Source organism: Amblyomma americanum, chromosome 1, assembly GCF_052857255.1.
Source record: "Amblyomma americanum isolate KBUSLIRL-KWMA chromosome 1, ASM5285725v1, whole genome shotgun sequence".
Classification (NCBI taxonomy): Eukaryota; Metazoa; Arthropoda; class Arachnida; order Ixodida; family Ixodidae; genus Amblyomma; species Amblyomma americanum.
This window is the reverse complement of record NC_135497.1, coordinates 172,055,470-172,081,821: the sequence shown is the minus strand read 5'-3', so window position 1 is coordinate 172,081,821 and position 26,352 is coordinate 172,055,470. Positions and strand designations below refer to the sequence as shown.

Here is a 26,352-nt window from a genome sequence, read left to right as displayed (position 1 = left end):
ATCGCAATATACGCAGTCATCTATAAAACGCAAAAATATAACCGATAAACAGACTTCAAATAGGGGGTACGAAAAGAACAATACAACAATTTAATTACTCTCTAAGAAGTAAACAGAGTACTGTCTGCCGGAAAAAGAACTGCTCCAGGACCCGACCAAATACACTATGAAACGCTTGCCCATCTTTCTGAGCCTGCCGTAGAAGCACTTTAGAGATTTTTTAACACAGTTTGGATATTAGGAAAAATACCTGAGGCCTGGAAAAAAGCTATTATTGTACCGTTTCTTAAACCTAATAAACCCCCAACCACCCCTACCAGTTATAGATCCATAGCCCTTACCAGCTGCGTCGCCAAATCCTTCGAAAGTGCCCTGAATATAAGATTAACTTTTGTCCTTTATTCCTGCGAACTTAGAGATATCCATCAATAAGGTTTTAGAAAGAGATGCGCCGCAACAGATCACCTTGTCCGTCTCGAAAATACTGCCAGAGAAGCTTTTACCCATAAACAACACTGTCTTGCAGTCTTTTTCGATTTAGAAAAAGCATATGATATAACCTGGAGGTTCGCTATTCTTCAGGACTTAGCTGAGCTCGGCATCCGTTGCAGAATGCTGAACTCCCTTAAATACCTGTTATCTAACCGTTCATTTAATGTCCGTCCTTTCGAGGAATTTTGTTCCAGAAAATGAAGTACCTCAAGGGTGTATTTTAAGCACCACCCTCTTTGTTGTAAAAAATGAACTCTTTGTAAAATAATCCCAAGGTCCGTTATGTACTCAGTCTATGTAGACGACCTTCAAATTGCTTGTACATCCTCCAATGTATCAACACGTGAAATGCAAATACAATTTACAATAAACAAACTAGCAGCATGGGCGGGTAAAAATGGTTTCCGGTTTTCCCCACAGGAATCAGTGGCAGTTCTGTTTCACTAAAACGAGGCATACATACAGATCCCACCCTTCATCTTAACGACATAGAGTTACCCGTAAAAAATGAACAAATTTCTAGGTATAACATTTGATAGAAAGCGTAGTTTCCTGCCTCACATTAATGCGTTAAAAAAGAAAGCCTCTCAGTCCCTGTGCATACTCAAAGTGCTTTCCCGAAAACACTGTGGTTCCGATAGGACATGTCTTCTACAAAGTTATCGCTCTGTAATACGCTGTACCTTAGATTATAGATGTATATTTTATGGCTCAGCGAGACCATCGTATCTTAAACGGCTGGATCCGATCCATAATTTAGGTTTGCATCTTTCCACTGGTGCATACAGGACGTCGGCCATAAGCAGTCTGTATGTAGAAACGAACGAACTATCGCTTGCAGACAGAAGAACGATGCTCACGTGTTCCTACAGCCTTAAAATTCGTTAACTACCTAAACACATCCGTCACCAAATAGTCACAAAGTGTCCATGCAGATGTTGTTTAACAACAAGCCGCAAAGTACCAGGCAACTGATCTTGCGTTTTGAAGAGATGTGCCAAAATATCGGCGTAATAGACACATTTCATGGCATTACTGGATGACGAGATCCACTTCCGCCATGGTACAATTTCCCGGAAATCCGTGATCTCACTGCCGTCAAATAGTAAGGCTTCCACAGTGTGCATCAATCTTCACTGCCGAATGTTACGCCGTCTATGTAGCCATTGAACAAATAGTAAAGCAGCACCTCAAAAACAGTATTATTTACACCGACTCGCTAAGTGTATTACAGCCCTTCACACCATAAATGCAGTCACTCATATACTTGGTGATATCATACACAACATAGTAATAACCACAGCTCAAGGACAAAACCTAAAACTCTGCTGGGTACCAAGCCATATCGAAATTAAAGGCAACGAGAGAGCAGGCTTATGCGCTGCTCAAGCACATGACAAGCAAATAAAGAAAGTAAATATTCCGTTCAAAGATTGCATTAACTTAATACATCATAACATAAGACAAATGGCAGTCCGCGTGGAACAACAAAGTAAAAAACAAACTACACAATGTGAAACCAGTTATAAGTGAATGGAAGTCTTGCACCCATCAGGAACGTTTTAAGGAAGTGATTATCTGCCGTCTTCGTATAATACACACGCACCTCAGGCACAATTTCCTACTGACGAAACAAGATCAACCTGTTTGCGAAGAATGCGGAGACGAAGTTACGATTAACCACATTTTATTGTCTTGTGCGAAACTAGAAAAACTAAGGAAAAAGTACTTTACTCAATTTTATACCGAATGCATTCCTTTTCATCCTGCACTGCTTTTAGGTGATGAGGCAATTACTGATATATCATGTATTTTTAGCTTTCTCAAACAAACCGGATTTTTCAAGAAGAATCTTTTACCCACTGGTCTGTTTGTATTTTAGTACACCTTAACCACTTTCTCATTCCGGAACAAAGGGCTGAGGTTGTTTTATTTGATTGGTTAGGGGCCTCCAGTCCTTGCCCAGCCAAGGACGGGTGATGAGGTTACCCGACCTTCTTTACAACATTTAATGTTAGAAATTTATAAATCTTGTTTTTGCTCTGAATACTGGCTACAAGGAAATAACTTTTCAAGCTTTCTACACCACCAAAATATTTTATCTGCAACATTCTGCAGAAAACAATTCGATACCTTGAGCTTGGCGCCTGATAGCCTTAGTTGCTTATGCGCCATTAAACCCAACACAACACAATACTCGTTTGTGTACCTCATTTGTTTTACTTCATTTTTAGTAGCGTACTTCTTTTCATCACTAATCAAGTGTTTAGTAGGCACTTGGTCAAGCCAGAGACGTTCAGCCGCCCCCGTATCACGGCAGCTGTATACTTGTTTTTTTTTTCCCTCGGTAATCTGAAGTTTACTTTTTGTTTCTCTTATTACTTTCTTATATCTTCCCGGCTGCGAACTTTCTAGACTTACGAGCAAGTCAAGTTGGCAATGTAGTTCTTTTTATTTAACACATTTATCGTGGCATCTAATGTTTGTGCTTTCAACCGCGTTTATTTGCATCGCCTTTTTGAAATATTCTCACCTAATTACCCAGTTCCGAGGCTCTGCTGATAGCAATGCTTTATACATTCATTAACTTTTATATCAAAACGTTCATCCTCGTGTAACTGTTCGTTAGACTTCCAAAGGTCCCACGAGAAATGCGATTTCTATTCTTTTACCCCCAGGGTAAACTTAACTAAGCTGTGGTCGGTAAATGACGTTTCACCTCGTAGTTGTTGCACGAAAGAATCAGATCAAGCAACAAATACGCTCTGTGAAGTCTCGCGTGGCTTTCACCCTGGAAGTGAGTAAAATGCGGCGTTACCGAAAGAACGTCAGCAACATTTTCTAAACAATTTTCTTGTATAATCGAATGAAACAATTCCGCACGTTTGTCACGGCGAATTATTATTGTAATTCTGTCCTCTGCTTTACATATGCAGTTAAAATCACCCAAAAGCACAATTAAACGCTCACAGCACACATATTGTTCAAGGCGCTAAAAAAATTCCTTGCTCTCGTTCTCCATATTAGGGGCATAAACACATATGACCCTCCATAGCAAATTGCAATAAAAAATCATCTACAAGCAAATGGCTAGTTGGAAACAGTTAAATTTTGTTCAGCAATCTCCATAGAATTCCTAATAAATGCAGGACAACCATCCGATGCGCCAGACGAATGGCACACACAAATGTTGCAGTATGTCGTAAGAGGCTGCACCATATATACCGTCCGCCTGTTCCTGTCTTTCGACTTTCGTCTCCTGTGCGGCTATTATGTCCAGTTCATTATCGAGGAACAGCCGGCTTAATCGGTACTGACGCTTCTTGGAAGACGGTCCCCTGACATCCATTGTTGCAATGCGCAACGCTCCAAGAGGTGTCGAAGCCATCTAGTTTAGTGCACAGGACCCATATGGTGCGTACCTAAGGACACAAGGCGACGGTGGAGGGCGACTTGCCTAGTCCATGGTGCTCGATGGGTACAGTGCAGGTATTCCAACGTCTCTTGCATAACTGCCTCATGCGTATGGGCTGGAAACCCAGCCCATGCAGTACGTCACCGAAAAAGGCCATCTCACGTCCACAGAAACCATTCACAGCTCACTCACTCAACTAAGGCGGCGGATTAGCCGCTGCTCGTTGATTGGCCTGTATATTCGGCCGCGGTTTCAGCGTCGCTCGCCTCACACCAACAGTATTCTGCGGTGGCTCGTCGCCTTCGCTCACTTCGGGCTCTCCCTTCGCACTGCGCTCGTGCGGTCGCTTCCCTGCTTGGTTGCTGGTTGACGCATCTGTTACTTCCATGTTGTCACCATGCTGCGGAACGACGGGAGCTGACGCCCCACCGCCCAAGACTTTGTCCGTTGACGCCTTAACTTCTGCCGGCTGCGCTACCTGTTGCTGCCGCTTACTGCAGGGTGTTGTGATCGGAGGCCCCGACAGCGGGAACAGACGAGCCCGGCAGGCGCCATCGAACTATGCTTGACCCAAAGGTGCTGTCGTCCTGAGAAGAGGATTAGGAACGGCTTCTGGCGACGGTGAGCTGTGACAAAAGGTCTCTCATCCCTTCGTCCGGAGTATGGAATGCGGCATTGTTCCCGAACTGCGCCCTCACGTGGACCGGCAGAAAGACGCGAACAAAGGCGCCGAACCCGCCTCGCTCGCTTGCACGTGCGGCCAGACAAAGCGGGGGCGGACACCGCTGATTCATCTTACCCTCTAGAATGCCTGGGGCTGTCAGGACGCCTCATTCCCACGGAGGGCATCACCACCTGCTAAGCCAACGACCTTGTGCACATGATCAACCCGTCGGAAAACACATTCCAGGACGCCTCTTTCCCACGGAGGGGGTCACCGCCTGCTAAGCCAAAGACCTTATGAACCTGCTCAATCGGTCGGAAACAATTCCAGGACCTCAAGGCGCCAGGATTCCTTATCGCCTGTGCACGTGTTTGTGGGGGCGGAGCGGTCACGGGGTTAGGGAAGAGACTATGAAGAGTGTGTCGGCCCTTTGGACGCTTGATCAGCCACCGGTTTCCCTAGCTAGGTGCCTAGGGAATATCCACTGTATTTAAGTCGCGATTTGGCTGGTTTCACAGCGCTCCATCTCTGACTTTTGGGTCTCCTTGCTTCTGTTGTAAATATGTAGCACTTCATCTCTGACTTTTGGTCTGCCTGCTTCTCTTGTAAATACGTAAATAAACCTTCAAGTTTTCCAACCCTCCTGAAGGCTTCCCTCCGTCGTCTACAGAGTTCATCGTCATGCGGTGAAGACCTCGGTCCCGATACCCAAGCATATCAACTGGTGGCAGCAGTGGGATGGTCTGCGCCTGGTCCTGACTCTGGTATGTACAAAAATTTTACAAACCAAGCCAATACACCACTCTTGGAGCATTGCCAGGTTTTACAACTTTGGAAGATTGTTAGCCTAGGTAATCGAAGGTTGGTATAAGAGGCAGCCGGGGCTCCTCTGACCACGTGAGTAGAGACTTGCCGTTGCTTAAATAGTCATGGACTGGAAGAAGCTGCGCAAACCAGACCTAATTCTCGTATGCGGGGAATTGGGCATTGATTGTGGGTCGATCCGTAGAAAACTTGAATTGATTAGGGCAATTGAGGATTTCGGTGCGGACGAGGAGGAGATAGTAGAATGTTGGGAGCTAATTAAGGAAAGGGAACAAAAGAAGCGAGAGGATGAACAAAGGAAGAGGGAAGAGCAGGAAAGGGAGCACGAAAGGAAGCGCGAAGAGCACGAGAGGAAGCGCGAAGAGCATGAAAGAGAGATCGAGAAAAAACGGCTCGATCTACAGATAGCCCAGGCTGCACAGGCAGAACGCACTAGGCTAGAGGTACCGAGCACAGTGGCAAGCCAGGCAGCATCAAAGATAAAAATAAAAGACCTCTTGCAACCGTTCAAACTTGGAGAGGACATAGGACTCTTTCTTGTGAACTTTGAGCGGGCATGTGAAAATGGCGAGTTCCCGACCGAGTCTTGGCCGCAGAAACTTCTGACCATTCTTCCATGTGAGGCGGCCCAAATACTCGCTCGTCTGGCAAAAGAAGAGGCGGCAGACTATACTAAAGTAAAGGCAGCACTCCTAAAAAAGTATCGCCTGTCCGCAGAGGCCTTTCGGCGCCGCTTCAGGGAAGCCAGAAAACAGCCTAATCAGTCATTTCCGGATTTTGCGTATAACCTTAAGGCAGACCTGAAGGAATGGCTAAAGGGAGAACAGGCTTACGGAACTCACGATAAAGTAATATTGGTGATCTGCCTGGAGCAGTTTTTTGGCTCTTTGAGGGAAGAAATGCGCGTGTGGGTGCAGGACAGGCCGGGAAATAAAACCCTAGAAAGTGCAGCAGAGCTGGCCGAAGAGTTCTATGCCAAGCGCGTAGCAGAGGGTGCGCGTGCCCCCGTAAGCCCCAAAGTAGAAAAAAAATTTCCACGGATCCAGACAGGAGGGGCAGCAAGCCGCTACTGGGAGCGGAACGAGGGCCACAAAGCAGAATCAAGCAACCCCACAAAGGGGGCGACCGAAAAAGAGAGGGATAAGGCTTTTGAAGCCAGAAAGAAACCAGTGTGTTTCCGTTGTCACGAGCCCGGTCACTTCGCCCACGCTTGCAGGAAGCAGGAAATCGTTCTCTCCTTGGTGGAGGCGGGCGATGAGAACATGCGCCTGCTAGAGCCATACCTGAAAGACATGCAGGTTAATGGAAAACCGTGCCGGGTTCTGAGGGACTCCGCGGCCACCATGGACGGAATCCACCCCACGTACGCGAACGCAGCGGATTTTACTGGGGAATGTGCAGGGATTAGGCAGGTGGCCGAAGAGAATAGCGCGTGCTTGCCGATCGCACGAGTTAGAATAGAGGGCCCGTTTGGCGTTCTGGAAACGGAGGCAGCGGTATCACCGAATCTGCCGGAAAATTTCCGTACCTCTTTTCAAATCGGTCGGAGCAGATGCTCCAAGAAGAGGGTCGTAGTTTCGGCGATCGAACCGTCCAGGCGCTCACTCCTGCGAAGGCTCGCGAGATTGCAGCTGAAGTAAATCGCAGGAAGAACGAAGGCTCTCCCACGACGGGTCAGGCAGGGGCAAACCCAGGAGGCGATGCTTCTGAGACGAGCGGAGAGGCTCGCGGCAGGAACAGATGCAACGCCGAGTACAAGGACTCAAAGGGGGTCCAGTTCGATCAGCTCGTGGTGCAGCAGAAATACCGCGCAGGCATTCTTAAATTGTGCCATGGTGTGGGTTGATCTTGCCACCTTGGAGTGAAGAAAACTAAAGCTAGGCTTCTACAGGAGTTTTATTGGCCTGGCTGCGTCAGGGATGTCAAGCAGTTTGTAAAGTCCTGCGACACCTGTCAGCGTGTCGGAAAGCCAGGGGATTTAAGGAAGGCTCCGATGAAGCTAGTGCCCGTGATTAGCGAACCCTTCCGTCGTTTGGTGGAGGACGTTGTCGGTCCTCTACCAGTGACTCAGTCGGGCTACCGCTACCGAAAAGGGCGGGAAAACGGGAATGCCGACGGTCTCAGCCGTAGCTTTCCTGCATAATCTGGCGTAAAATGCCCTAATGCTTGAGAAAAGCTACCGTATCATTTTTGGGTTTTGTTTTGTATTTTTTCTCTTGCTTCTCTGTACCTACCTCATTGCCGGAAAAAAAAGTTTTTTTACCAAATTTCAGACGCATGCCTTTTGCGAAAAAAGGAAAAACAAAGAGGAACTAGTTTTGGTTCAGCAGACTTCCGGGCGTGAGCTGTTGGCGAGGGTTAGTCATCCAAAATTTGAAGCCATATTGCTCTGTATTAAAGACCTGGCAATGTTCTGAGGCTGGCCGCGTGCTGCCTAACCGGAGGTAGGGGCTGAGCTCAGATCGGATCGCTAATGCTCCGTTAAGGACCCTTGCCAGCTGTGCAGGTCAAGTGGACTGACTACTACGAGGCCGACTGGGACTCTGACGCCCATTCGTGGTGCACCGACCAGCTGCACCCACTTCGTGGCGTCTTCTTGGCGGCGGATGGGTTGTTGTGATCGGAGGCCCCGACAGCGGGAACATACGAGCCCGGCAGGCGCCATCGAACTATGCTTGACCCAAAGGTGCTGTCGTCCTGAGAAGAGGATTAGGAACGGCTTCTGGCGACGGTGAGCTGTGACAAAAGGCCTCTCATCCCTTCGTCCGGAGTATGGAATGCGGCATTGTTCCCGAACTGCGCCCTCACGTGGACCGGCAGAAAGACGCGAACAAAGGCGCCGAACCCGCCTCGCTCGCTTGCACGTGCGGCCAGACAAAGCGAGGGCGGACACCGCTGATTCATCTTACCCTCTGGAATGCCCGGGGCCGTCAGGACGCCTCTTTCCCACGGAGGGCATCACCACCTGCTAAGCCAACGACCTTGTGCACATGATCAACCCGTCGGAAAACACATTCCAGGACGCCCCTTTCCCAAGGAGGGGGTCACCGCCTGCTAAGCCAACGACCTTATGAACCTGCTCAACCGGTCGGAAACAATTCCAGGACCTCAAGGAGCCAGGATTCCTTATCGCCTGTGCACGTGTTTGGGGGGGGGGGCGGAGCGGTCACGGGGTTAGGGAAGAGACTATGAAGAGTGTGTCTGCCCACTGGACGCTTTATCAGCCACCGGTTTCCCTAGCTAGGTGCCTAGGGAATATCCACTGTAAGCCGCGATTTGGCTGGTTTCACAGCACTCCATCTCTGACTTTTGGGTCTCCTTGCTTCTGTTGTAAATATGTAGCACTCCATCTCTGACTTTTGGGTCTCCCTGCTTCTGTTGTAAATATGTAGCACTTCATCTCTGAATTTTGGTCTCCCTGCTTCTCTTGTAAATATGTAAATAAACCTTCAAGTTTTCCAACCCTCCTGAAGGCTTCCCTCCGTCGTCTACAGAGTTCATCGTCATGCGGTGAAGACCTCGGTCCCGATACCCAAGCATATCAAGGGCTCCTCTACGCTTGTGGATGCTTCCGGAGGGGACACTGCTGGGGATTTCTCCTTCTCCACCCTGTCCTCTGCCTCTGCTGCAGCGTCTTCCGCGTCAGCCTCGTCCATGACAAGTTGGGACGAGATGTCAGTGTTGACTGGGACAGCAGCACTCGCGTACGTGCGTACGCAGCTGCTTTCTTCGTGGCCGTAGCGACGACAGGCGCCACATCGTGGAACCTTGCACTCACGGCGAATTTGCCCAGTACCGTGGCAGAGCAGACATAGCGGAGCTCTGCCCCGTACAACCACGAGAGCCAGCTCACCGCCAACCATGACTTCGTGAACGAACGAGCAGAGTCGTCTTCCTTGACTTCGTGAGAGAAGACGAGGAAGACGACGCTGCTCGTTCTGTTGTCACCTCAGCTCAGTAATTTTGCCTTGTTTTTTAGTTATTAACTAGGTTATTTCCATCCTTGGAAGACGGCCGCGTCTTTAAGGCGGTACTGTCCCTACGGGAAGGGTACGGCAGCTCCGGCTCCGGTATCCTTAAAGGGACAGCGCCATCCGAAGGAGCCCAGTGGGGTGGAGGCGGCCATGGCATCACATGGCGGGGATCTGCCAGTCATCAGGGACGTCCAGCAGTGCAGTGCGTCATCATCGCTCAGTGGGGACGACTCAACTATCGTCGCCTCTGACGAGGAAGTGGCTGACATGGCGGAAATGGACAACGATGACTTCAAAGTGGTGAGTCATCGGAAGCACCGGACAGTCGGCATCCCAGTGATAGTTCAGCCAAAAGAGAAAGGTGTTGACTTCAGAGAGTGGAACCCTATCAGGCTGTTCGATGATATTAAAGTACTACTGGGATCTGCTTCGATTCGCAGTCGCTTCACAACGCAAGGGGCTCTGCGTCTAGATATCTCAACGGAAGAGCAAGTAGACATTCTTCTGCGGTGCTCTCAGATCGGTGGCATACGAGTTCAAGCCCGGTTGCCACACTCCTACATGACTAACACATGTGTTATAAGGGGAGTACCAATGTGGTATTCGGAAAGTGCCCTTCTTGACTACTTGAAACCGCATGGAGTTCTGCACGTGCGACGGTTAATGCGCCGGGTGGAGCCTGGATAACAACAATGGGCAGCGAAGCCTACAAACTCTATTGTGCTAACGTTTGCTCCCAACACCGAGCGCCCTGGAATAATTGACCTTGGTTTCACTAAACATGCAGTCCACGAGTTCGTTGAAACTCCTCCCCGGTGCTGCAGGTGCCAACGCTTTGGACATGTAGCGAGAGTTTGCACCAAAGATCAACGTTGCAAGCGGTGTGGTGGTGGCCATGATTACAACGAGTGCAAGCAGATTTTGCTGGCGCTAATTGTGGAGGTGACCATCCAGCGAGTTTCAGTGGCTGCACATTCCGTGTAAGCGCCTTACACCGTCGCAAGTCCTTCATTAGTGGCCCCAAACCACAACCTACTGAGAAGCCGATACATGGAAGTGAAGAGTTCCCTGCGCTCGAGTCGGAAGCTCGGGACGTGGTAGCAAGCGACGTCGCTGCACGACCTGATCCGAGCAAGTCGGCAACGGCCTCCGAGGGTGAGCTGGCTGTTCGATCTGCTTCTGCAAAAAGTGTCCATGTTCCTCAGCGACCAGATCACAGCAAGACTCGACAACATGGAGGACATCCCCTTGCCTTAAAAGAGATGCAGACACCAGCTACCGTGGCCAAGAGTGGGTCCCAGTCCCCGTCTTTTGTCGAAGTGGTGCGCCAGTGCGTGCTGCAAAATAAGGAGCTCAAAAGCCGGAATCTCTCCGACCTTCTACGCGTTTTGTTTGATGTCCTGCGTTCATATAGCTAAGCGATGCAGCCTGGCACTTTGAAGAACTTTATACAGCTGGTGCTTTCCTTTGAGACCTTGATCACCGCCTTCGCAGAGAACTTCAACTCCTAGATGGCTAGTTTTCTTCAACCTGTTGCAACTAAAAACCCTAGAAAAGTGCCGTTTATCATGAAATGGAACTGCGCTGGGATTATAAGTCGATTAGCAGAACTAAAATTGTTCTTGAAAGAGACCTGTGTTCCAGTACTGGCCATCTCGGAGGCTGGCTTGCCAAGCGGGAGGTATTTGCCGGGATACGTCGCCCACAAGAATTGCAGCATAAAGTCTTTTCCCGCAGGAAGTGCCGCCCTTTACATACGAAGGGAGATTCCTCATGTGGCTTTGAACGTCATCGATCTTTGCACCGACAGTATTGAGGTAGTGGCTGTGAGGATTCGGCTCGCCTTCCGAACTCTGTCCATTGCATCAGTATACGTGTCCCCGCGGAAGAAGGTCGATATGGCTTTGTTCCTCCAGCATCTTTGTGACCGCTGCCCAGCACCCAGAATCATCTGCGGTGACTTCAACGCCCACCACCCTGCCTGGGGTGACAGGAACACAGATCCTCGCGGACACCAACTTGTAGAAGTCATCGACAGTTTGGACCTGTGCGTGGCCAATGACGGAAGTCCCACTTTCTTTCGGCCTCCAACCTCACCCACATCTATAGACCTAACCTTACATTCACCTGACGTCCGTGTGCAGTGGTCAACTAGAGCTGACCGAATGGGAAGTGATCACTACCCGATATTTGTGTTTACTGCCGACTTCCATCTGCGTGGTCCTAAAATTTGCCATGTTGTTAATTGGGGCAAATACAGGGAGCACTTAGCCTGTGTTTCCGGTGATGTGACAGAAAAAAATGATTTATGCTAAGATGGCTGCTACCACGGCGCTCAAGCTACCTGATCATTTTCCGACTCATGATTTAAAACTATGGAACCTCTGCGCAGCGCGCAGAAGGGCGGAGCGACAACTGTTGCGGAAGAAGGACGACAGAGCCTTGAAGACAACTTTCAACAGGCTCAACTCTGCCATTAGACGTCATGCGAGCAAGCTCTGTAGGTCCCAGTGGGCATCCTTTTGCGCTAGTTTGACTGTTTTCTCACCGATAACGAGAATTTGGCGTGTCGTTGGCAGTCTTGCTGGTGGCTCTCGTCCGTGTAAACCTTTCGAGGCGCTTGCATTGCGCACGCAGAAACATCTCGTGTGCTTGGCAGAGGAATTTGCGGATGCATTTGTAAATTCCAGACCGGGCATTCATCCCTGCGCTCTGCCTGCTTCGTCTCCGTCTGTTATGGACGCCCTGTTCACACTTCGAGAACTACAGACAGCGCTCCGCAGCCTGCGGTGTCGCTGTGCACCAGGTCCTGACGGCATTACCAATCAAATGTTACAGAACCTGCCTCTGGAACACCGGAAGATGCTCCTAACCTATCTCAATCGAGTGTGGGAGTCTGGTGACGTTCCCCCTTCATGGAAGGTGGCTTGTGTAGTCCCACTGGTGAAGGCCAGCAAAGAGATGACAGACGCGGCCTCGTATCTTCCTGTATCGCTGACGTCGTGTGTGGCTAAGCTCATGGAGAAGATGGCAAGTAAGCGTTTGCCTTGGTGGCTTGGGGATAGAAGGGCACTACTACCAACATGCATGACTGGATTGCGCACAGGTTTAAGCGTGCAAGATAGCGTCCTGGACTTGATAAGCCACATTGAGCATCAGAGTGCTTTTGGACTTTCAACACTAGCTATTTTCCTAGACGTATCAAAGGCTTATGATAGCGTCCTCCAGAGCTCAATACTGAATAGTCTGCAGGTCATAGGCGTACAGGGCTATCTTCTGCGATTCATTCACTCATTTCTCAGTGATCGTAAATTTCGAGTGCGGTTCGGCAGTACAATGAGCTCCGAAAGGGCGGTATCGCGAGGGGTCCCTCAGGGTAGTGTCCTGTCCCCAACGCTCTTTAATGTTGTCATGGCTGGTCTTCCCGCAAAAGTGCAAAAACATTGTAGGCATGTCCATATGTCGATATATGCAGACGACATTTGTCTTTGGTTAACCGGATATCAACACAAACGCTTAGCTCTATTAGCGCGACAGGCCGTGCTTTTTGAGTTAAAAGTTACCTTCAAGGTGTTGGGTTCATTCTCTCGGTGGAAAAATCTGGCTTCGTCCTGTTTCCAGGTAGGGGACGACGGTATGCGCGGCTGAGCGTAGACCTTGATCAGTCTTGCCTTCGTCAGGTTAGCCACATACGTTTTTTGGGCGTCACTATTGACTCACGTCTACAGTGGCGACGAGCTGTGGACTCGATTGTGGCTTCACTATCTTCGCGTCTCAATGTGCTTCGTAGAGTTGCTAGTGAGCAATGGGGAAACCATCCTGCTTCAATGATCAGGCTTACGATGCCCTGGTGACAAGTCGCATAATGTACCAGCTCCCTTTAATTTCCCCCTCGGTATCGCAGCTGGAACGCCTTGAGGTTTTGCACAGAATGGGACTAAGGAGGGCTCTCGGCGTTCCGCAGGCTGCTCCAAACAATGCAGTACTGTATGAGTCTCAATCGAAACCTCTTCGGCTAGCCGCTTCACAAAGACTTTTGCTGCAAATTGGCCGCCTCAGAGAGACTGTTGCCGGGAGAGCGCTTCTACAGCGCCTGCGAAAGAGATCTGAGTCCCGGGCGTACTTGGCTTTAAATACACTTCGTTCTCTGGGTCTCGACCTTCGAGATCGACCTAAGACGTTGAAGCCACCTTGGTCCTTTCCAAGCCTCGATTGTTCCTTGACAATTCCCCACGTTCGCGCTAAGCGGAATTCTCCTTTAGCGGCAATGCGTTCGCTCGTACTGGAACATCTTGAGACCGAATATGCCAGTCATCTTCAACTTTTTACAGACGGCTCTGTGGACAAGGTCACAGGATCTAGTGCAGCTGCTTTTCATATTCCGTCTTTGAAGTATGATTGGTCTGTTCGTTTTACTAAAGTCGTGTCCTCCACAATGGCCGAAAGCGTTGCCATTGAGGCAGCTCTAAAGAAGCTACGGTGTTGTACGCCTCAACCTACTGTCATAATTACGGATTCAAAATCTGCCCTTCAAAGGTTAGAGTACGGGTTCCCCACTGATGCCTTGAGTCTTAGATCCCTACGTTTGGTGCAGAATCTACATAGCAAAGGCTCCTCTATACGTTTTCAATGGGTGCCCTCGCACATATGTGTCTTAGGCAATGAGATAGCAGAGAACCTCGCCCATACAGCTCTCTCCGGGATTCCAGTACATGGAGTTCGTCATGAAGTCAAGCAAATGTTCAGAGAGGTGGTGTTGTGCCACTTCAGTTCTTTGTGGCGCTCTCCTCATCAGCCATGTGTGACCAAGGGTCTCAAAAGGTACCAAGCCACTTTGCTGCACAGCGTTCGCACGGATTCTGCTCGTACGCCGGCGTGGATGTATAAGACTGGCCTAGCGTTGTCACCATTGTGTTCAACGAGTGGTGTGTGTGGTGACATAGAACATTACCTCTTGTGCTGTACTTTTTACAACGCGGAACGGGCTGTGCTATTCGGATCCCTCAAGAAGGCAGGAGTTCCTCACAGTTCTCTTCAGGACATTGTTTTCCCGCGCGGGAGCCAGTCGAGTAGAATGGATGCTTCTCGCCTTCTTCTACTTTAATAATAATAATAATAATAATAATAATAATAATTGGTTTTTTGGGGAAAGAAAATGGCGCAGTATCTGTCTCATATATCTTTGGACACCTGAACCGCGCCGTAAGGGAAGGGATAAAGGAGGGAGTGAAAGACGAAAGGAAGAATAGGTGCCGTAGTGGAGGGCTCCGGCATAATTTAGACCACCTGGGGATCTTTAACGTGCACTGACATCGCCCAGCACACGGGCGCCTTAGCGTTTTTCCTCCATAAAAACGCAGCCGCCGCGGTCGGGTTCGAACCCGGGAACTCCGGATCAGTAGTCGAGCGCCCTAACCACTGAGCCACCGCGGCGGGGCTCTACTTTACCTGCAGGACACGGATTTGGCCTCCACATGGTGACCTCGTGAGTGTCTATTTGGGTTTTTGCGGACAGTGTTTCTGTGATTTCTATTTAGGTGTCGCTACGGTGGAGCAATTGCCGGCAGCAACTGCAAGGCTAATCCCACCGGTAGTTTACAACCACTGAACTCAACTCAAATGACTTTGTGAGGGAGGTCTTCCAGCTTCACGCCAGGATTCATTTTCAATGAAACCACGCGCGTCGCCGACCCCTTGCTGGCGACACCCTGGACGCGCCACCGTTCCTTAGTGACTTCGCTCACCTTGCCGTACGGAGCAAAGGCTACCCTCACGTCTTCGTCGGGCGCGTTGTGCAGTAGCCAGTGTAGCTTGACGCGGACGTCCGGGTTTGCCGGGTCGATGACGAGACAGCGGCGGTCCTTGACTTTCAGTTCGCCGGCAGAAAGAATTTTCGTCACCGCCTCAGCACTCGCGAAGGTAACAGCCCATACATGGCTCATACGATACGCCCCCGAGGCGATAACCTCGGGGAGCAGCATCAGCTGAGCCAGTGCATCCCTTAAATCTTCAACCCGATAAGGACGGGCTCGCACGTCAGTGTGCAGAAAAAAAACTGTTTAACACAACACGTCCTGTAGGAAGGGTAGGCTGAATCACTTGATATTACTCATTCGATGCAAAATACCTGTTTTCGCCGCCAGACATAGCCGCCGTAACCACGCCACTGGAGCCCTGCATGCTGCGTCCTTTCACTCGCGTAACCGGAAGCAGAATCCTCTAGACCACACCGGAACACGGCAAAGGCCAGGCGATTTAGGCATCTGTGGCCTCAGACATAACAAAAATGGCTGCCGGCTCTTATCCGCCTTGACCAAAAATAGACAAGTCTGAGATGAGAAGAAGAGCTGAAGTAATAGCAAAGCAGAATTATGGTACCCTCAGGCGGTTGTGGTCCGACGCAACGCACAAAAGAAAAAAAACATCAATTAGAAAAAAACGGGACATGCGCTGCGAGCACACACAAGAGAGGATCCAGTAAAAGAGAGGTCTCACCGAGATTTGAACTCGGATCGCTGGATTCAAAGTCCAGAGTGCTAACCATTACACCATGAGACCCCAAATTCCGACGCCGGGAATCGAACCCGGGCCTCCTGGGTGAGAGCCAGGTATCCTAGCCACTAGACCACGCCGGAACACGGCAAAGGGAAAGCGACGCAAGCATTTGTGGCCTCAGGAATTACATAAAAGTGCTGTCTGTCTGCGGTTATCCACCACCTTACAAAAACAAAGGTTCTAAAACTCGAAAATGAGCGAAGTGAATAGTAACGCACAATTAAGTTAAGCGGCTGTGCAGCGATTCATCGCACGAAAGGACAAGACAAGAACTAAAAAAGACGAGACGCGACACGCATATTTAGTGGCGTAAAAGAAGGATATCATTGAGATTTGAACTGGGATCGCTGGATTAAGAGTCCAGGGTGCTAATGATTACTTTTTCTTTATTACCGGACATAAACATAGTACAAAGTCATACATAAAACAATAAGGCAGCTCGCAGCCAAATATTCACGTAGTAATGATAGTAGTAAGGAAGCCGTCATCCTTAAGTGGGATGACGTTGTCGAGTTAAAATTCTCTCAAATGAATCAAGGGTTCTAATCTTGACAGTCATTCTGGCACTGTGCACTTCAATTTGTGCATTTCAACAAATGCGTGTATACTCTCACGAAAGTAAAGCCTTGCAGGGCGGGCATTGGGGTCGAAATGAAACCCAGCCATCCGGCAGAGGCTGTGTAGAGCAATTAACATGACGGTGTCAAAAGGTACGCCACCTTCATTATCTGTTTATAGGAAAATTATGTGTGTATCCAACGGTACGTCTTCCTTAAGGATTCTTTGTAACAATTCCCAAAAATAAACCCTATAGTGTCTATTGTATCAGGCTCTTTGCATATTAAACAAAGTGACCCCCATGGCAGAAGAAAAAAAAGCTGTCCTGAAGAAATATTTGATAGATAACGTTCCAGTATGCAGCTTAATAAAAAACGTTTTTACTCCCGGGAAAACTGGCATCCTTTTGGCCGGCTTCAATAGATCTTGACCCGGGCGACCGTTGTACAATGCTGTGTTCACAGGAACGGAGAAAAAGTCATCGCGCACATTCTTATACAATTTTTTTCTTTTTGACTGAACACAAGTATTCCATCTAAAAACTAGGTGTCAAAATTCTAACACTGTTTACGATCTCTTTGAAAAAAACCAAACAGACGCCCTGGCATGCTTTCTGTGGTAACAAGAAAATTTGGCAACACCCGCTTGAGCCTTACTTGGCAAACCGTGCGCAAAAAAGAATCAGTGACGTCGTGAGTAAGTAATTGGTTTTTTGGGGAAATGAAATGGCGCAGTATATGTCTCATATATCGTTGGACACCTGAACCGCGCCGTTAGGGAAGGGATGAGGGAGGGAGTGAAAGAAGAAAGGAAGAAGGAGGTGCCGTAGTGGAGGGCTCCGGAATAATTTCGACCACCTGGGGATCTTTAACGTGCACTGACATCGCACAGCACATGGGCGCCTTAGCGTTTTTCCTCCATAAAAACGCAGCCGCCGCGGTCGGGTTCGGTTGTGGAAGAAAATAAACCTGTTTACGAGGTGTCCGGCGAATCGGTGTGCTAGCCCAAGCCCCCCGCCTTCGACACGCCGAAGCAAGTTGTCCCATCTACACCTTTCCCAATTCGTCGCCCAAACAAAAACGACAAAAACCCGATGCAGCATTTTGAATGTTTATCCTGGAACAGTGAAGAGCTTGCATAACTTAGAACAACTTGGCAACAAACAGATTACACACCGCTGCGCGTGCAAGGCTTGCCAGCCTTCTCATGTTTTTCTTGGTCTTGGTCGCGTAAAAATGGCTCACTGTCTTCATAGAATTGTAGCAGCACACCCAAGTACTTAACCGGTGTTGTGACCCAGGCCACATTTGCAAAAGTGTCAGGCGTCGATGGCCACTCTCCGTGCAAAAACCCGAGACACTTTTCCCAATTAACTGGGATTGCAGTGGTCGCGCTGAAATCTTTCATGGCTTCGACTGCCACTCTAACGCTCGCTTTATTCGCACAGAAGACGGCTACGCCTTCAGCATATGCCAAGAGTTTGACCTCCAGCATGCGCTCTTGGAAGCCCTATACAGATTCATTCTAAACGATATACAGGCGTGAAGTTTAAATATTAATGCAGAATAGAAGCGGTCTGAGGATGCAACCCTGACTCTCCGACCATCAAACGTTTATGGGTGCACCAAGTTCCTTTTTGACAATGAATATCGTAGTGCAGTTTGGTGCACCAGGGCGACGCCCTCGCTGATAACAGAACCCACATTAATGTAATCTAGAACTGCAGACAAGGCATCATGTGAAACACAATCAAAAACTTTTTCAAGATCAAGCTGGAGAACCGCGAAGCTAGAGCATGTTGCGTCACAACACTCTAGTACGCATCTTGCCTTGTGTATGTTGGTAGTAATGGTCCGTCCCTTTATCGCGCTAGTCTGGTGGGTGCCGACAATCTCTTTAATAATGGTCTGTAATCTGGCTACTGCTACCTTCATTAGTGTCTTGTAATCAACATTTGTGAGAGCTTAAGGTCTGTATGACGTCACTAATCTCAATTTCTCCGTTTGTTCTGTTTTAGGTGTTAGTACAGTATGTGGCGACGCAAAAGAAGGCGGCAACAAGTTAAGATCGCAGCCTTCGTTAAATACCGCAGCTAACAATAGGGACAGTACTTTTTAAATGCTTTGTAAAAAGCCGCGCTCAAACCATCAGGCCCTGGCGACTTTCGTGGGTTTAGATTATCGATGACACGTGCAATTCCGTGTTCGGAAATTGGCAGCTCCAACCTTTCTGTTGTGTCAGTATCTAGTCGAGGCAAGGAAGAAAGAAACACCCGCTTCAACCTGTCCATGTTCATGTCGCGAATGCAAACAGTTGCTGATAGTATTCGAGAAACCCATGTGCAATGCCATCTTTCTATGTCACGAGGTTGCCATTCCATTCTATTTCTGGCATGTCGTTTCGACGAGCATGCGCTTTCTCGAGACCAAGAGCCCGTTTATTGGGCGTTTCGGCAGCTGCCCATCTTTCGACCCTGGCACGAACGAGCGCTCCTCGCTACCGATCCTCATCTAATAACTCAGTTTTCTTTTGCAGTTTTCTGATATCATCATCATATACCCCTTTTTGCATTCGTGTGCTATTAACTGATTATTAACATGCTTCTGCTCGCTTTTCGTCATGCCGAATACAACTGGATCTTTCTACAGCTTTCATCTTAATTTCGTGTTTGCACCATTCCCACTGCTCTCCAATGGTGGTGCAAGGCCGTTGCTGCATCTCTTAAAGTTTCTCTGCAATTACTTCAACTAAAGTTTTGTCTTCTAAAAGTTTGGAGTTTAGCTTTCACAGTCCCCACAAAAAATTTTCCCTTTGGTTTCTAGTGCCGATTGTGCATTTCACGACACGATGATCCAAAAAGGACACTGACATAACGACATAATATTGGCATATCGGAATGACAACCAACGATAAATAAATTAGGTCGAGTCGAGCATGACTAGAACCTTGGAAATGCGTGTATTTCACGCTGCACGCTCCCTCCAAACACTCTGCCACATCTTCTAGTGCAAATTCGCCAATTAGCTGCGACAAAAGATCTGTGTTTGCGTCTCTAAACGGGCGTCTACTTGTCTCATCTCGAGCAATTAAGACACAATTAAAATCGGCCATGAAGGCGAGGTGTCGCTTAGTATTTAGATATCGCTGGATGCATATCGCTGGCTGGCTGGCTGGCTGGCTGGACGGACGGACGGACGGACGGACGGACGAATAAGGCTGAAACCTTAAAATCGGGCGGTGGTTCAAGCCACCTAGGAATGACTTGTGAAATTTTGCTCTTGTCTTGATTTTAGCCGCCAATCAGATAACCTTCCCTTGGTTACTTCTACCCGCTTAAAATGTACTTTTCCTTCACTGTCCTTACAGCCCAATGCTTTCGCGTTTAGTAAGTCGCTATAGACGCTTGCAGAAGCCCCGCCGCCATTACGTTTATCGGGCTTGAAGTGCTGCGAGCGAGGCTTTTCGGCTGCCCTCCGGCCCGCCACAATGTTAGGTAGCGGTCTGGAGGACGGTCGCCGTCCCTGTGCTGTTTTCGTTCGTGGTTCCTCGGCGTTTGCGGGGGCCTGCTTATCCGCCCCGTCACTGGCGTCGGCGCGCGGGCACTTCGGCGCACTGCCAGCGGTCGTTGACCGACCGTCTTTTTCCGCACTGGTGTTCACAGCCGCCATTGGCTCTGGAACACTTCAACCTTGAAGGGGCGCGTCCTCACTCACAGGCGCCTCCGAAGCAACAGATGACAGTGCCTGTTCCTTGTTGAAGTCCTCGCGCCCCTGAGGGCCACCGCAGAGCTTTCCACACCTTTGGTTCCTTTGGTAAAGCTTCTATGATCAAACCAAAATTGCCATTAACGGTTACTTTATTAATTTCCTGTGCTGCAAACCCGGTGAAAATTTCGTCTTTCAGAAGCTTATTGTTGAATTTCTAGAGGTCCCACAGGAAAGAGTTTGTACGTTTTACCGCGCAGTGGTCCGAGAAAGTTGTAGGAACAACATCGTAGCTGTGACACTTTGGCGACAGGTCGACCGATACATATATTCTATCGAGGCGGGCATGGCTACTTCGTTGGAAGTGGGTGAACATCATGCCACGCTTGTATACCACACATTCAGTCACGTCCTCCAATGCAAACTTGTCGATCAAGCGACGGAGAAGTTCGGTGCTTTCATCACGGTGGGACCGCGTGCTGGTTTTGTCAGGAGCGCTCAAGACACAATTAAAATCTCCTAACAATATCAGGTGTTTTTCTGTGCTTAAGAAACGCTGAATGCTCTCAAAAAAGCTACCCTACCCTCGCCCACGTTAGGTGCGTAAACGCAAATTAGTCGCCATTCAGAGCAGGCAAAAGAAAAATCCACTACTACACAACGACCCGAAGGGCACGATGTGTACGCTTGCACCTCGAGGCTAGGCAGCTTTTTTATAAACACAATGCATCCGGAAGATGTGCCGACGGCATGGCTCACGACCGCATAGAATCTTGACGTAAAACGTTGCACAATGCTCTCGGTGTCTTGTTCCCCTTCCACTTTCGTTTCCTGAATAGCAAGCCGATCGATATTATGATCTGTTAACATGCGGTGTACTTGGCTCTGCTTCTTCTTAGCGGCAAAACCGCTGACATTGAGCGTTGCAAAATTCAAGGAGGTAGCAGAAGCCATATTCAAAACGTGTGAAGACGCCGAGAGCACCGTGCTCAGCTTTCACGTCTAGCGCGAAGCTAGACGCCGTTGCCACCATCGGAGCGGTCAGCAGCGGAGGCCTGGTTCTGCTGCGGAGGCAGTGGCGGCGCCTTCTCGGCGACCCGCTTGCCTGCCGCAAGGTTGGGCGTTGGCCTGAGTGTTGATCGCCTGGACTGGGCTGTTTTTGCTGGCGGCTCCTCAATGCCACCAGCTGCGGGCTTTTCTCCTTCGTTGTCGGTCAGTTTGTGAGTTCGCTTGGCTGGGGCGGCGACGGTCGTCACACGGGCGCCGCTCTGGTCCATCTGTTCCTCGCTGGTCGGTGGTTGGTCGACATTTTTAGCCGGATGACTGGTCCCGTCGCTGGATGACCCTTCATTTGTCCCAGCAGGAATTACCGTCCCCGGTTCCTTCCCATCGCCGCTGGCCGTGTTTCCGTCGCCACTCGGGTGCCCAGAAGACTCCGTCGTCACCGTCGGTTTCACGTCGGTTCCCTTTGCCGCCTCTTCTGTCTCGACGACGTCCATAATGTGCTCCGGCGTGTCGACTCCCATTGCCAGCCCGGTTGCCACTGCGTATGTGCAGACGCAGTCGCTGTTGGCGTGGCCGTAACGCCTGCATTTCGAACACCAGGGCACTTTACACTCTCGCCGAACGTGGCCCGTGCCATGACAGCGCAAGCACTGCATCGGTCGCCCCGGCGCCACAAGGGCCAACTCCCCGGCGACACGTATCTGGTGAGGCAGATCGTCGACCTTCAAACCAGGTTTCAGTTTTAGGAGCACAGTTCGTGTTGTAGATCCCTTGTCGTGGACGCCTTGGACGCGCCACCGTTCCCTGGTAACTTCGGTTACCTTCCCGAACGCAGCAAAAGCCGTCCGGATGTCTTCGTCGGCCACGCCTTCCAGCATCCAGTGGAGCCGTAGCTTGACTTGTTGGTCTTCCGGATCGACGATAAGACATCGCCGTCCTTTCACTTTCAGTTCCTTGAAGGCGAGAAGCCTCTTGGCTCCTTAAGCGGTCTTGAAAGTCACAGCCCAAACGTGGTTGATTTTGTACGCCCCAAAGCCACCACGTCAGGGAGCGACCCAGCCTGGGCCAGCGCATCACGAAAATCCTCGACCCGAAAGGGCCTAACACGAACATCACCGTGCAGAAAAAGTGTGTTTAAAACCACACGTCCGATAGGCAGCTGTGGCAAGATCACCTGATAAACCGTATCTTCGTTTCCCTCGATCCTGTTTCCGCGGCCAGCTAAGGCCGCTGTCACCGCTCCGCCGGAACTCATGATCCTGCGTCCGTCACGCTCGGTGGCCGGAAGTAGAATGATCCTAGCCACTAGACCACGCCGGGACGCGGCCATTGCCAGGCGACGTAGCCATTTTTGGCCTCAGACATTACATGAGAATGGCTGCCGGCTCTTATCCGCCCTGACCTAAAATAGACAACTCTAAAAAGAGAAAATGAGCTGAATGAATAGCAAAGCACAATTAAGTTACCCTCAGTCGGCTGTGCTCCGATGCAGCGCACTAAATGGGAAAAATATATAAATTAGAAAAAAACAAAACGGGACGTGCGCGGCGTGCACACACAAGATAGGATCGATTAAAAGAAAGGCCTCTCCGAGACTTGAACTCGGATCGCTGGATTCAGAGTCCAGAGTGCTAACCATTACACCATGAGACCCCAAATTCCGACGCCGGGAATCGAACCCGGGCCTCCTGGGTGAGAGCCAGGTATCCTAGCCACTAGACCACGCCGGAACACGACCATGGCCAGGCGACGTAGCCATTTGTGGCCTCAGACATTACATGAGAATGACTGCCGGGTCTTATCCGCCCTGACCTAAAATAGACAACTCTAAAAGAGAAAATGAGCTGATTTAATAGCAAAGGACAATTAAGTTACCCTCAGTCGGCTGTGCTCCGATGCAACGCACTAAAGGAAAAAAATATATAAATTAGAAAAAACAAAACGAGACGTGCACACACAAGACAGGATCGATTAAATGAAAGGCCTCACAGAGACTTGAACTCGGATCGCTGGATTCAGAGTCCAGAGTGCTAACCATTACACCATGAGACCCCAAATTCCGACGCCGGGAATCGAACCCGGGCTTCCTGGGTGAGAGCCAGGTATCCTGGCCACTAGACCACGCCGGAACACGACCATGGCCAGGCGACGTAGCCATTTGTGGCCTCAGACATTACATGAGAATGACTGCCGGGTCTTATCCGCCCTGACCTAAAATAGACAACTGTAAAAGAGAAAATGAGCTGAATTAATAGCAAAGCACAATTCAGTAACCCTCAGTCGGCTGTGCTCCGGTGCAACGCACTAAAGGAAAAAAATATATAAATTAGAAAAAACAAAACGGGACGTGCGCGGCGTGCATACAAAAGAGATGATCGATTAAAAGAAAGGCCTCACCGAGACTTGAACTCGGATCGCTGGATTCAGAGTCCAGAGTGCTAACCATTACACCATGAGACGCCAAATTCCGACGCCGGGAATCGAACCCGGGCCTCCTGGGTGAGAGCCAGGTATCCTAGCCACTAGACCATGCCGGAACACGACCATGGCCAGGCGACGTAGCCATTTGTGGCCTCAGACATTACATGAGAATGACTGCCGGGTCTTATCCGCCCTGACCTAAAATAGACAACTCTAAAAAGAGAAAATGAGCTGATTTAATAGCAAAGGACAATTAAGTTACCCTCAGTCGGCTGTGCTCCGATGCAACGCACTAAAGGAAAAAAATATTTAAATTAGAAAAAACAAAACGAGACGTGCACACACAAGACAGGATCGATTAAATGAAAGGCCTCACAGAGACTTGAACTCGGATCGCTGGATTCAGAGTCCAGAGTGCTAACCATTACACCATGAGACCCCAAATTCCGACGCCGGGAATCGAACCCGGGCTTCCTGGGTGAGAGCCAGGTATCCTGGCCACTAGACCACGCCGGAACGCGACCACGGCCAGGCGACGTAGCCATTTGTGGCCTCAGACATTACATGAGAATGACTGCCGGGTCTTATCCGCCCTGACCTAAAATAGACAACTCTAAAAAGAGAAAATGAGCTGATTTAATAGCAAAGGACAATTAAGTTACCCTCAGTCGGCTGTGCTACGATGCAACGCACTAAAGGAAAAAAATATATAAATTAGAAAAAACAAAACGAGACGTGCACACACAAGACAGGATCGATTAAATGAAAGGCCTCACAGAGACTTGAACTCGGATCGCTGGATTCAGAGTCCAGAGTGCTAACCATTACACCATGAGACCCCAAATTCCGACGCCGGGAATCGAACCCGGGCTTCCTGGGTGAGAGCCAGGTATCCTGGCCACTAGACCACGCCGGAACGCGACCACGGCCAGGCGACGTAGCCATTTGTGGCCTCAGACATTACATGAGAATGACTGCCGGGTCTTATCCGCCCTGACCTAAAATAGACAACTGTAAAAGAGAAAATGAGCTGAAATAATAGCAAAGCACAATTCAGTAACCCTCAGTCGGCTGTGCTCCGGTGCAACGCACTAAAGGAAAAAAATATATAAATTAGAAAAAACAAAACGGGACGTGCGCGGCGTGCATACAAAAGAGATGATCGATTAAAAGAAAGGCCTCACCGAGACTTGAACTCGGATCGCTGGATTCAGAGTCCAGAGTGCTAACCATTACACCATGAGACCCCAAATTCCGACGCCGGGAATCGAACCCGGGCCTCCTGGGTGAGAGCCAGGTATCCTAGCCACTAGACCACGCCGGAACGCGGCCATGGCCAGGCAACGCAGGCATTTGTGGCCTCAGGAATTATGAATGCATGAATGCACATAAAAGTGGCTGCCTGCTGTTATACGCCGCTGACCAAATATAAAGAGTTGAAGTTTATCGCACATAGGCAACGAAGACCATCACGTGCCATACACAAAGTTTGATGTGTTGTTTAGTGGGAATGAAATGAAAAGTTTAAATATATATATAAGCTATTTAGGATCCTTGCTTCGTTTAGGAAGCTAAGAGCAAACGAAATCGCAGCAATTCAATTTTCTCCTAAAATGAAGGTGGGGTGGAAAGGGATGGGGTTATTGTGGAATGGAGTGAAATATTTTTTTCTTAGCTTTTCCAGTTGGGTGAATCAGAAGAAAATGTGGTTTACCATCATGCCTTCTGCACCTTTTTCACTCCATCTATCTCGACATTTCTCGAGACCCTATAGAATCTTATCGTGTTCTCTTGTGTTGTGTCTTTTTCTTTGTTTTGAATGGGGCTTGCAACTAAGTGTTATGCGGTATTTTTAATATGCACTACTCTGAGTAAGCGAAGGGAATCGGCGTAGATTATGCTATTTTTGATATCCTGAATTGTTATTTTGTCTACAGCTACGCAGGCAGCATAACATTAAGCGGTAAGTACAGATGCACAGTTTGTTAGCCTTGCTAATATTTCACAGTTACCTTGTAGCTCTTCCAACGTAACTTTCTGTTTATGAACCACCTGCATAAAATTGTGTGTAGATCGTGTACCAGATGTTTCAAGGAAGAGTTTCAGAAATTTCCAAAAATAGTCTTCTTGGGGTAAAAATATGTCTTTTACGGCATAGTATTACCAGTGTTGGCGGACACAAGAAAAGCGGTGACTCGTTTCATGTAGTAAGCTGGTTAACAAATTTTTAATAATTACCTTCTTAACCATTAGAGTTCAAGCCTATTTGTAATTAGAGATTTGTAGCCGGTCGCTAGTGATAGCCATATTGGTTTTTAGAATTTCGAAAACGCGATTATCCTCGGCGCTCTGGCTCGATAAATCTAGCTACATCGTGCCGAAATACATGCGCTTTCGAAGAGCATGGAGGCGAAGCAACCGTTCCAGTGCACGCAACCAGTAAAGAAATTGTTTAATTTTTATGGCGCAAGGGCATCTGTGGTCAAAGAGCGCTATGGTACAAGGTTTTTTTTTTCTACTCAAGGTGGGGTCAAAGACCCATTTCCCAAGCATTTCATCCTAAAGAAGCCAAGCACCAGGCAGGGGAAAGCTTGTATCCATTGTATTACCGGTGGCTCCCGGCGGTACTGGGGATCCAACCCTGCACCTGCCGCATGCGAAGCGGATTCTCAAACGACTAGTCCACCGCTGCGGCAACTAGTAAAAAAAAACAAATTTTGCCGAGCCACAGCGCCAAGG

The 26,352-nt window shown here is 49.1% G+C and overlaps 14 non-coding genes across 14 annotated transcripts; all 14 read right to left on the bottom strand.

Moving 5' to 3' along the window:
- Nucleotides 1–15,856: 15,856 nt before the first annotated feature.
- Nucleotides 15,857–15,928, bottom strand: TRNAQ-UUG (transfer RNA glutamine (anticodon UUG)). The gene has a single exon. It is a non-coding gene; the product is annotated as a tRNA-Gln (tRNA).
- Nucleotides 15,929–15,933: 5 nt separating this feature from the next.
- Nucleotides 15,934–16,005, bottom strand: TRNAE-CUC (transfer RNA glutamic acid (anticodon CUC)). The gene has a single exon. It is a non-coding gene; the product is annotated as a tRNA-Glu (tRNA).
- A 6,768-nt stretch (nt 16,006–22,773) lies between these two features.
- TRNAQ-CUG (transfer RNA glutamine (anticodon CUG)) lies at nt 22,774–22,845 on the bottom strand. Its single transcript has one exon. It is a non-coding gene; the product is annotated as a tRNA-Gln (tRNA).
- A 5-nt stretch (nt 22,846–22,850) lies between these two features.
- Nucleotides 22,851–22,922, bottom strand: TRNAE-CUC (transfer RNA glutamic acid (anticodon CUC)). Its single transcript has one exon. It is a non-coding gene; the product is annotated as a tRNA-Glu (tRNA).
- A 250-nt stretch (nt 22,923–23,172) lies between these two features.
- Nucleotides 23,173–23,244, bottom strand: TRNAQ-CUG (transfer RNA glutamine (anticodon CUG)). Its single transcript has one exon. It is a non-coding gene; the product is annotated as a tRNA-Gln (tRNA).
- Nucleotides 23,245–23,249: 5 nt separating this feature from the next.
- On the bottom strand, nt 23,250–23,321 carry TRNAE-CUC (transfer RNA glutamic acid (anticodon CUC)). The gene has a single exon. It is a non-coding gene; the product is annotated as a tRNA-Glu (tRNA).
- A 259-nt stretch (nt 23,322–23,580) lies between these two features.
- TRNAQ-CUG (transfer RNA glutamine (anticodon CUG)) lies at nt 23,581–23,654 on the bottom strand. The gene has a single exon. It is a non-coding gene; the product is annotated as a tRNA-Gln (tRNA).
- A 3-nt stretch (nt 23,655–23,657) lies between these two features.
- Nucleotides 23,658–23,729, bottom strand: TRNAE-CUC (transfer RNA glutamic acid (anticodon CUC)). The gene has a single exon. It is a non-coding gene; the product is annotated as a tRNA-Glu (tRNA).
- Nucleotides 23,730–23,980: 251 nt separating this feature from the next.
- Nucleotides 23,981–24,052, bottom strand: TRNAQ-CUG (transfer RNA glutamine (anticodon CUG)). Its single transcript has one exon. It is a non-coding gene; the product is annotated as a tRNA-Gln (tRNA).
- Nucleotides 24,053–24,057: 5 nt separating this feature from the next.
- TRNAE-CUC (transfer RNA glutamic acid (anticodon CUC)) lies at nt 24,058–24,129 on the bottom strand. Its single transcript has one exon. It is a non-coding gene; the product is annotated as a tRNA-Glu (tRNA).
- A 251-nt stretch (nt 24,130–24,380) lies between these two features.
- TRNAQ-CUG (transfer RNA glutamine (anticodon CUG)) lies at nt 24,381–24,452 on the bottom strand. The gene has a single exon. It is a non-coding gene; the product is annotated as a tRNA-Gln (tRNA).
- A 5-nt stretch (nt 24,453–24,457) lies between these two features.
- TRNAE-CUC (transfer RNA glutamic acid (anticodon CUC)) lies at nt 24,458–24,529 on the bottom strand. The gene has a single exon. It is a non-coding gene; the product is annotated as a tRNA-Glu (tRNA).
- Nucleotides 24,530–24,788: 259 nt separating this feature from the next.
- TRNAQ-CUG (transfer RNA glutamine (anticodon CUG)) lies at nt 24,789–24,860 on the bottom strand. The gene has a single exon. It is a non-coding gene; the product is annotated as a tRNA-Gln (tRNA).
- Nucleotides 24,861–24,865: 5 nt separating this feature from the next.
- On the bottom strand, nt 24,866–24,937 carry TRNAE-CUC (transfer RNA glutamic acid (anticodon CUC)). The gene has a single exon. It is a non-coding gene; the product is annotated as a tRNA-Glu (tRNA).
- Nucleotides 24,938–26,352: the final 1,415 nt, after the last annotated feature.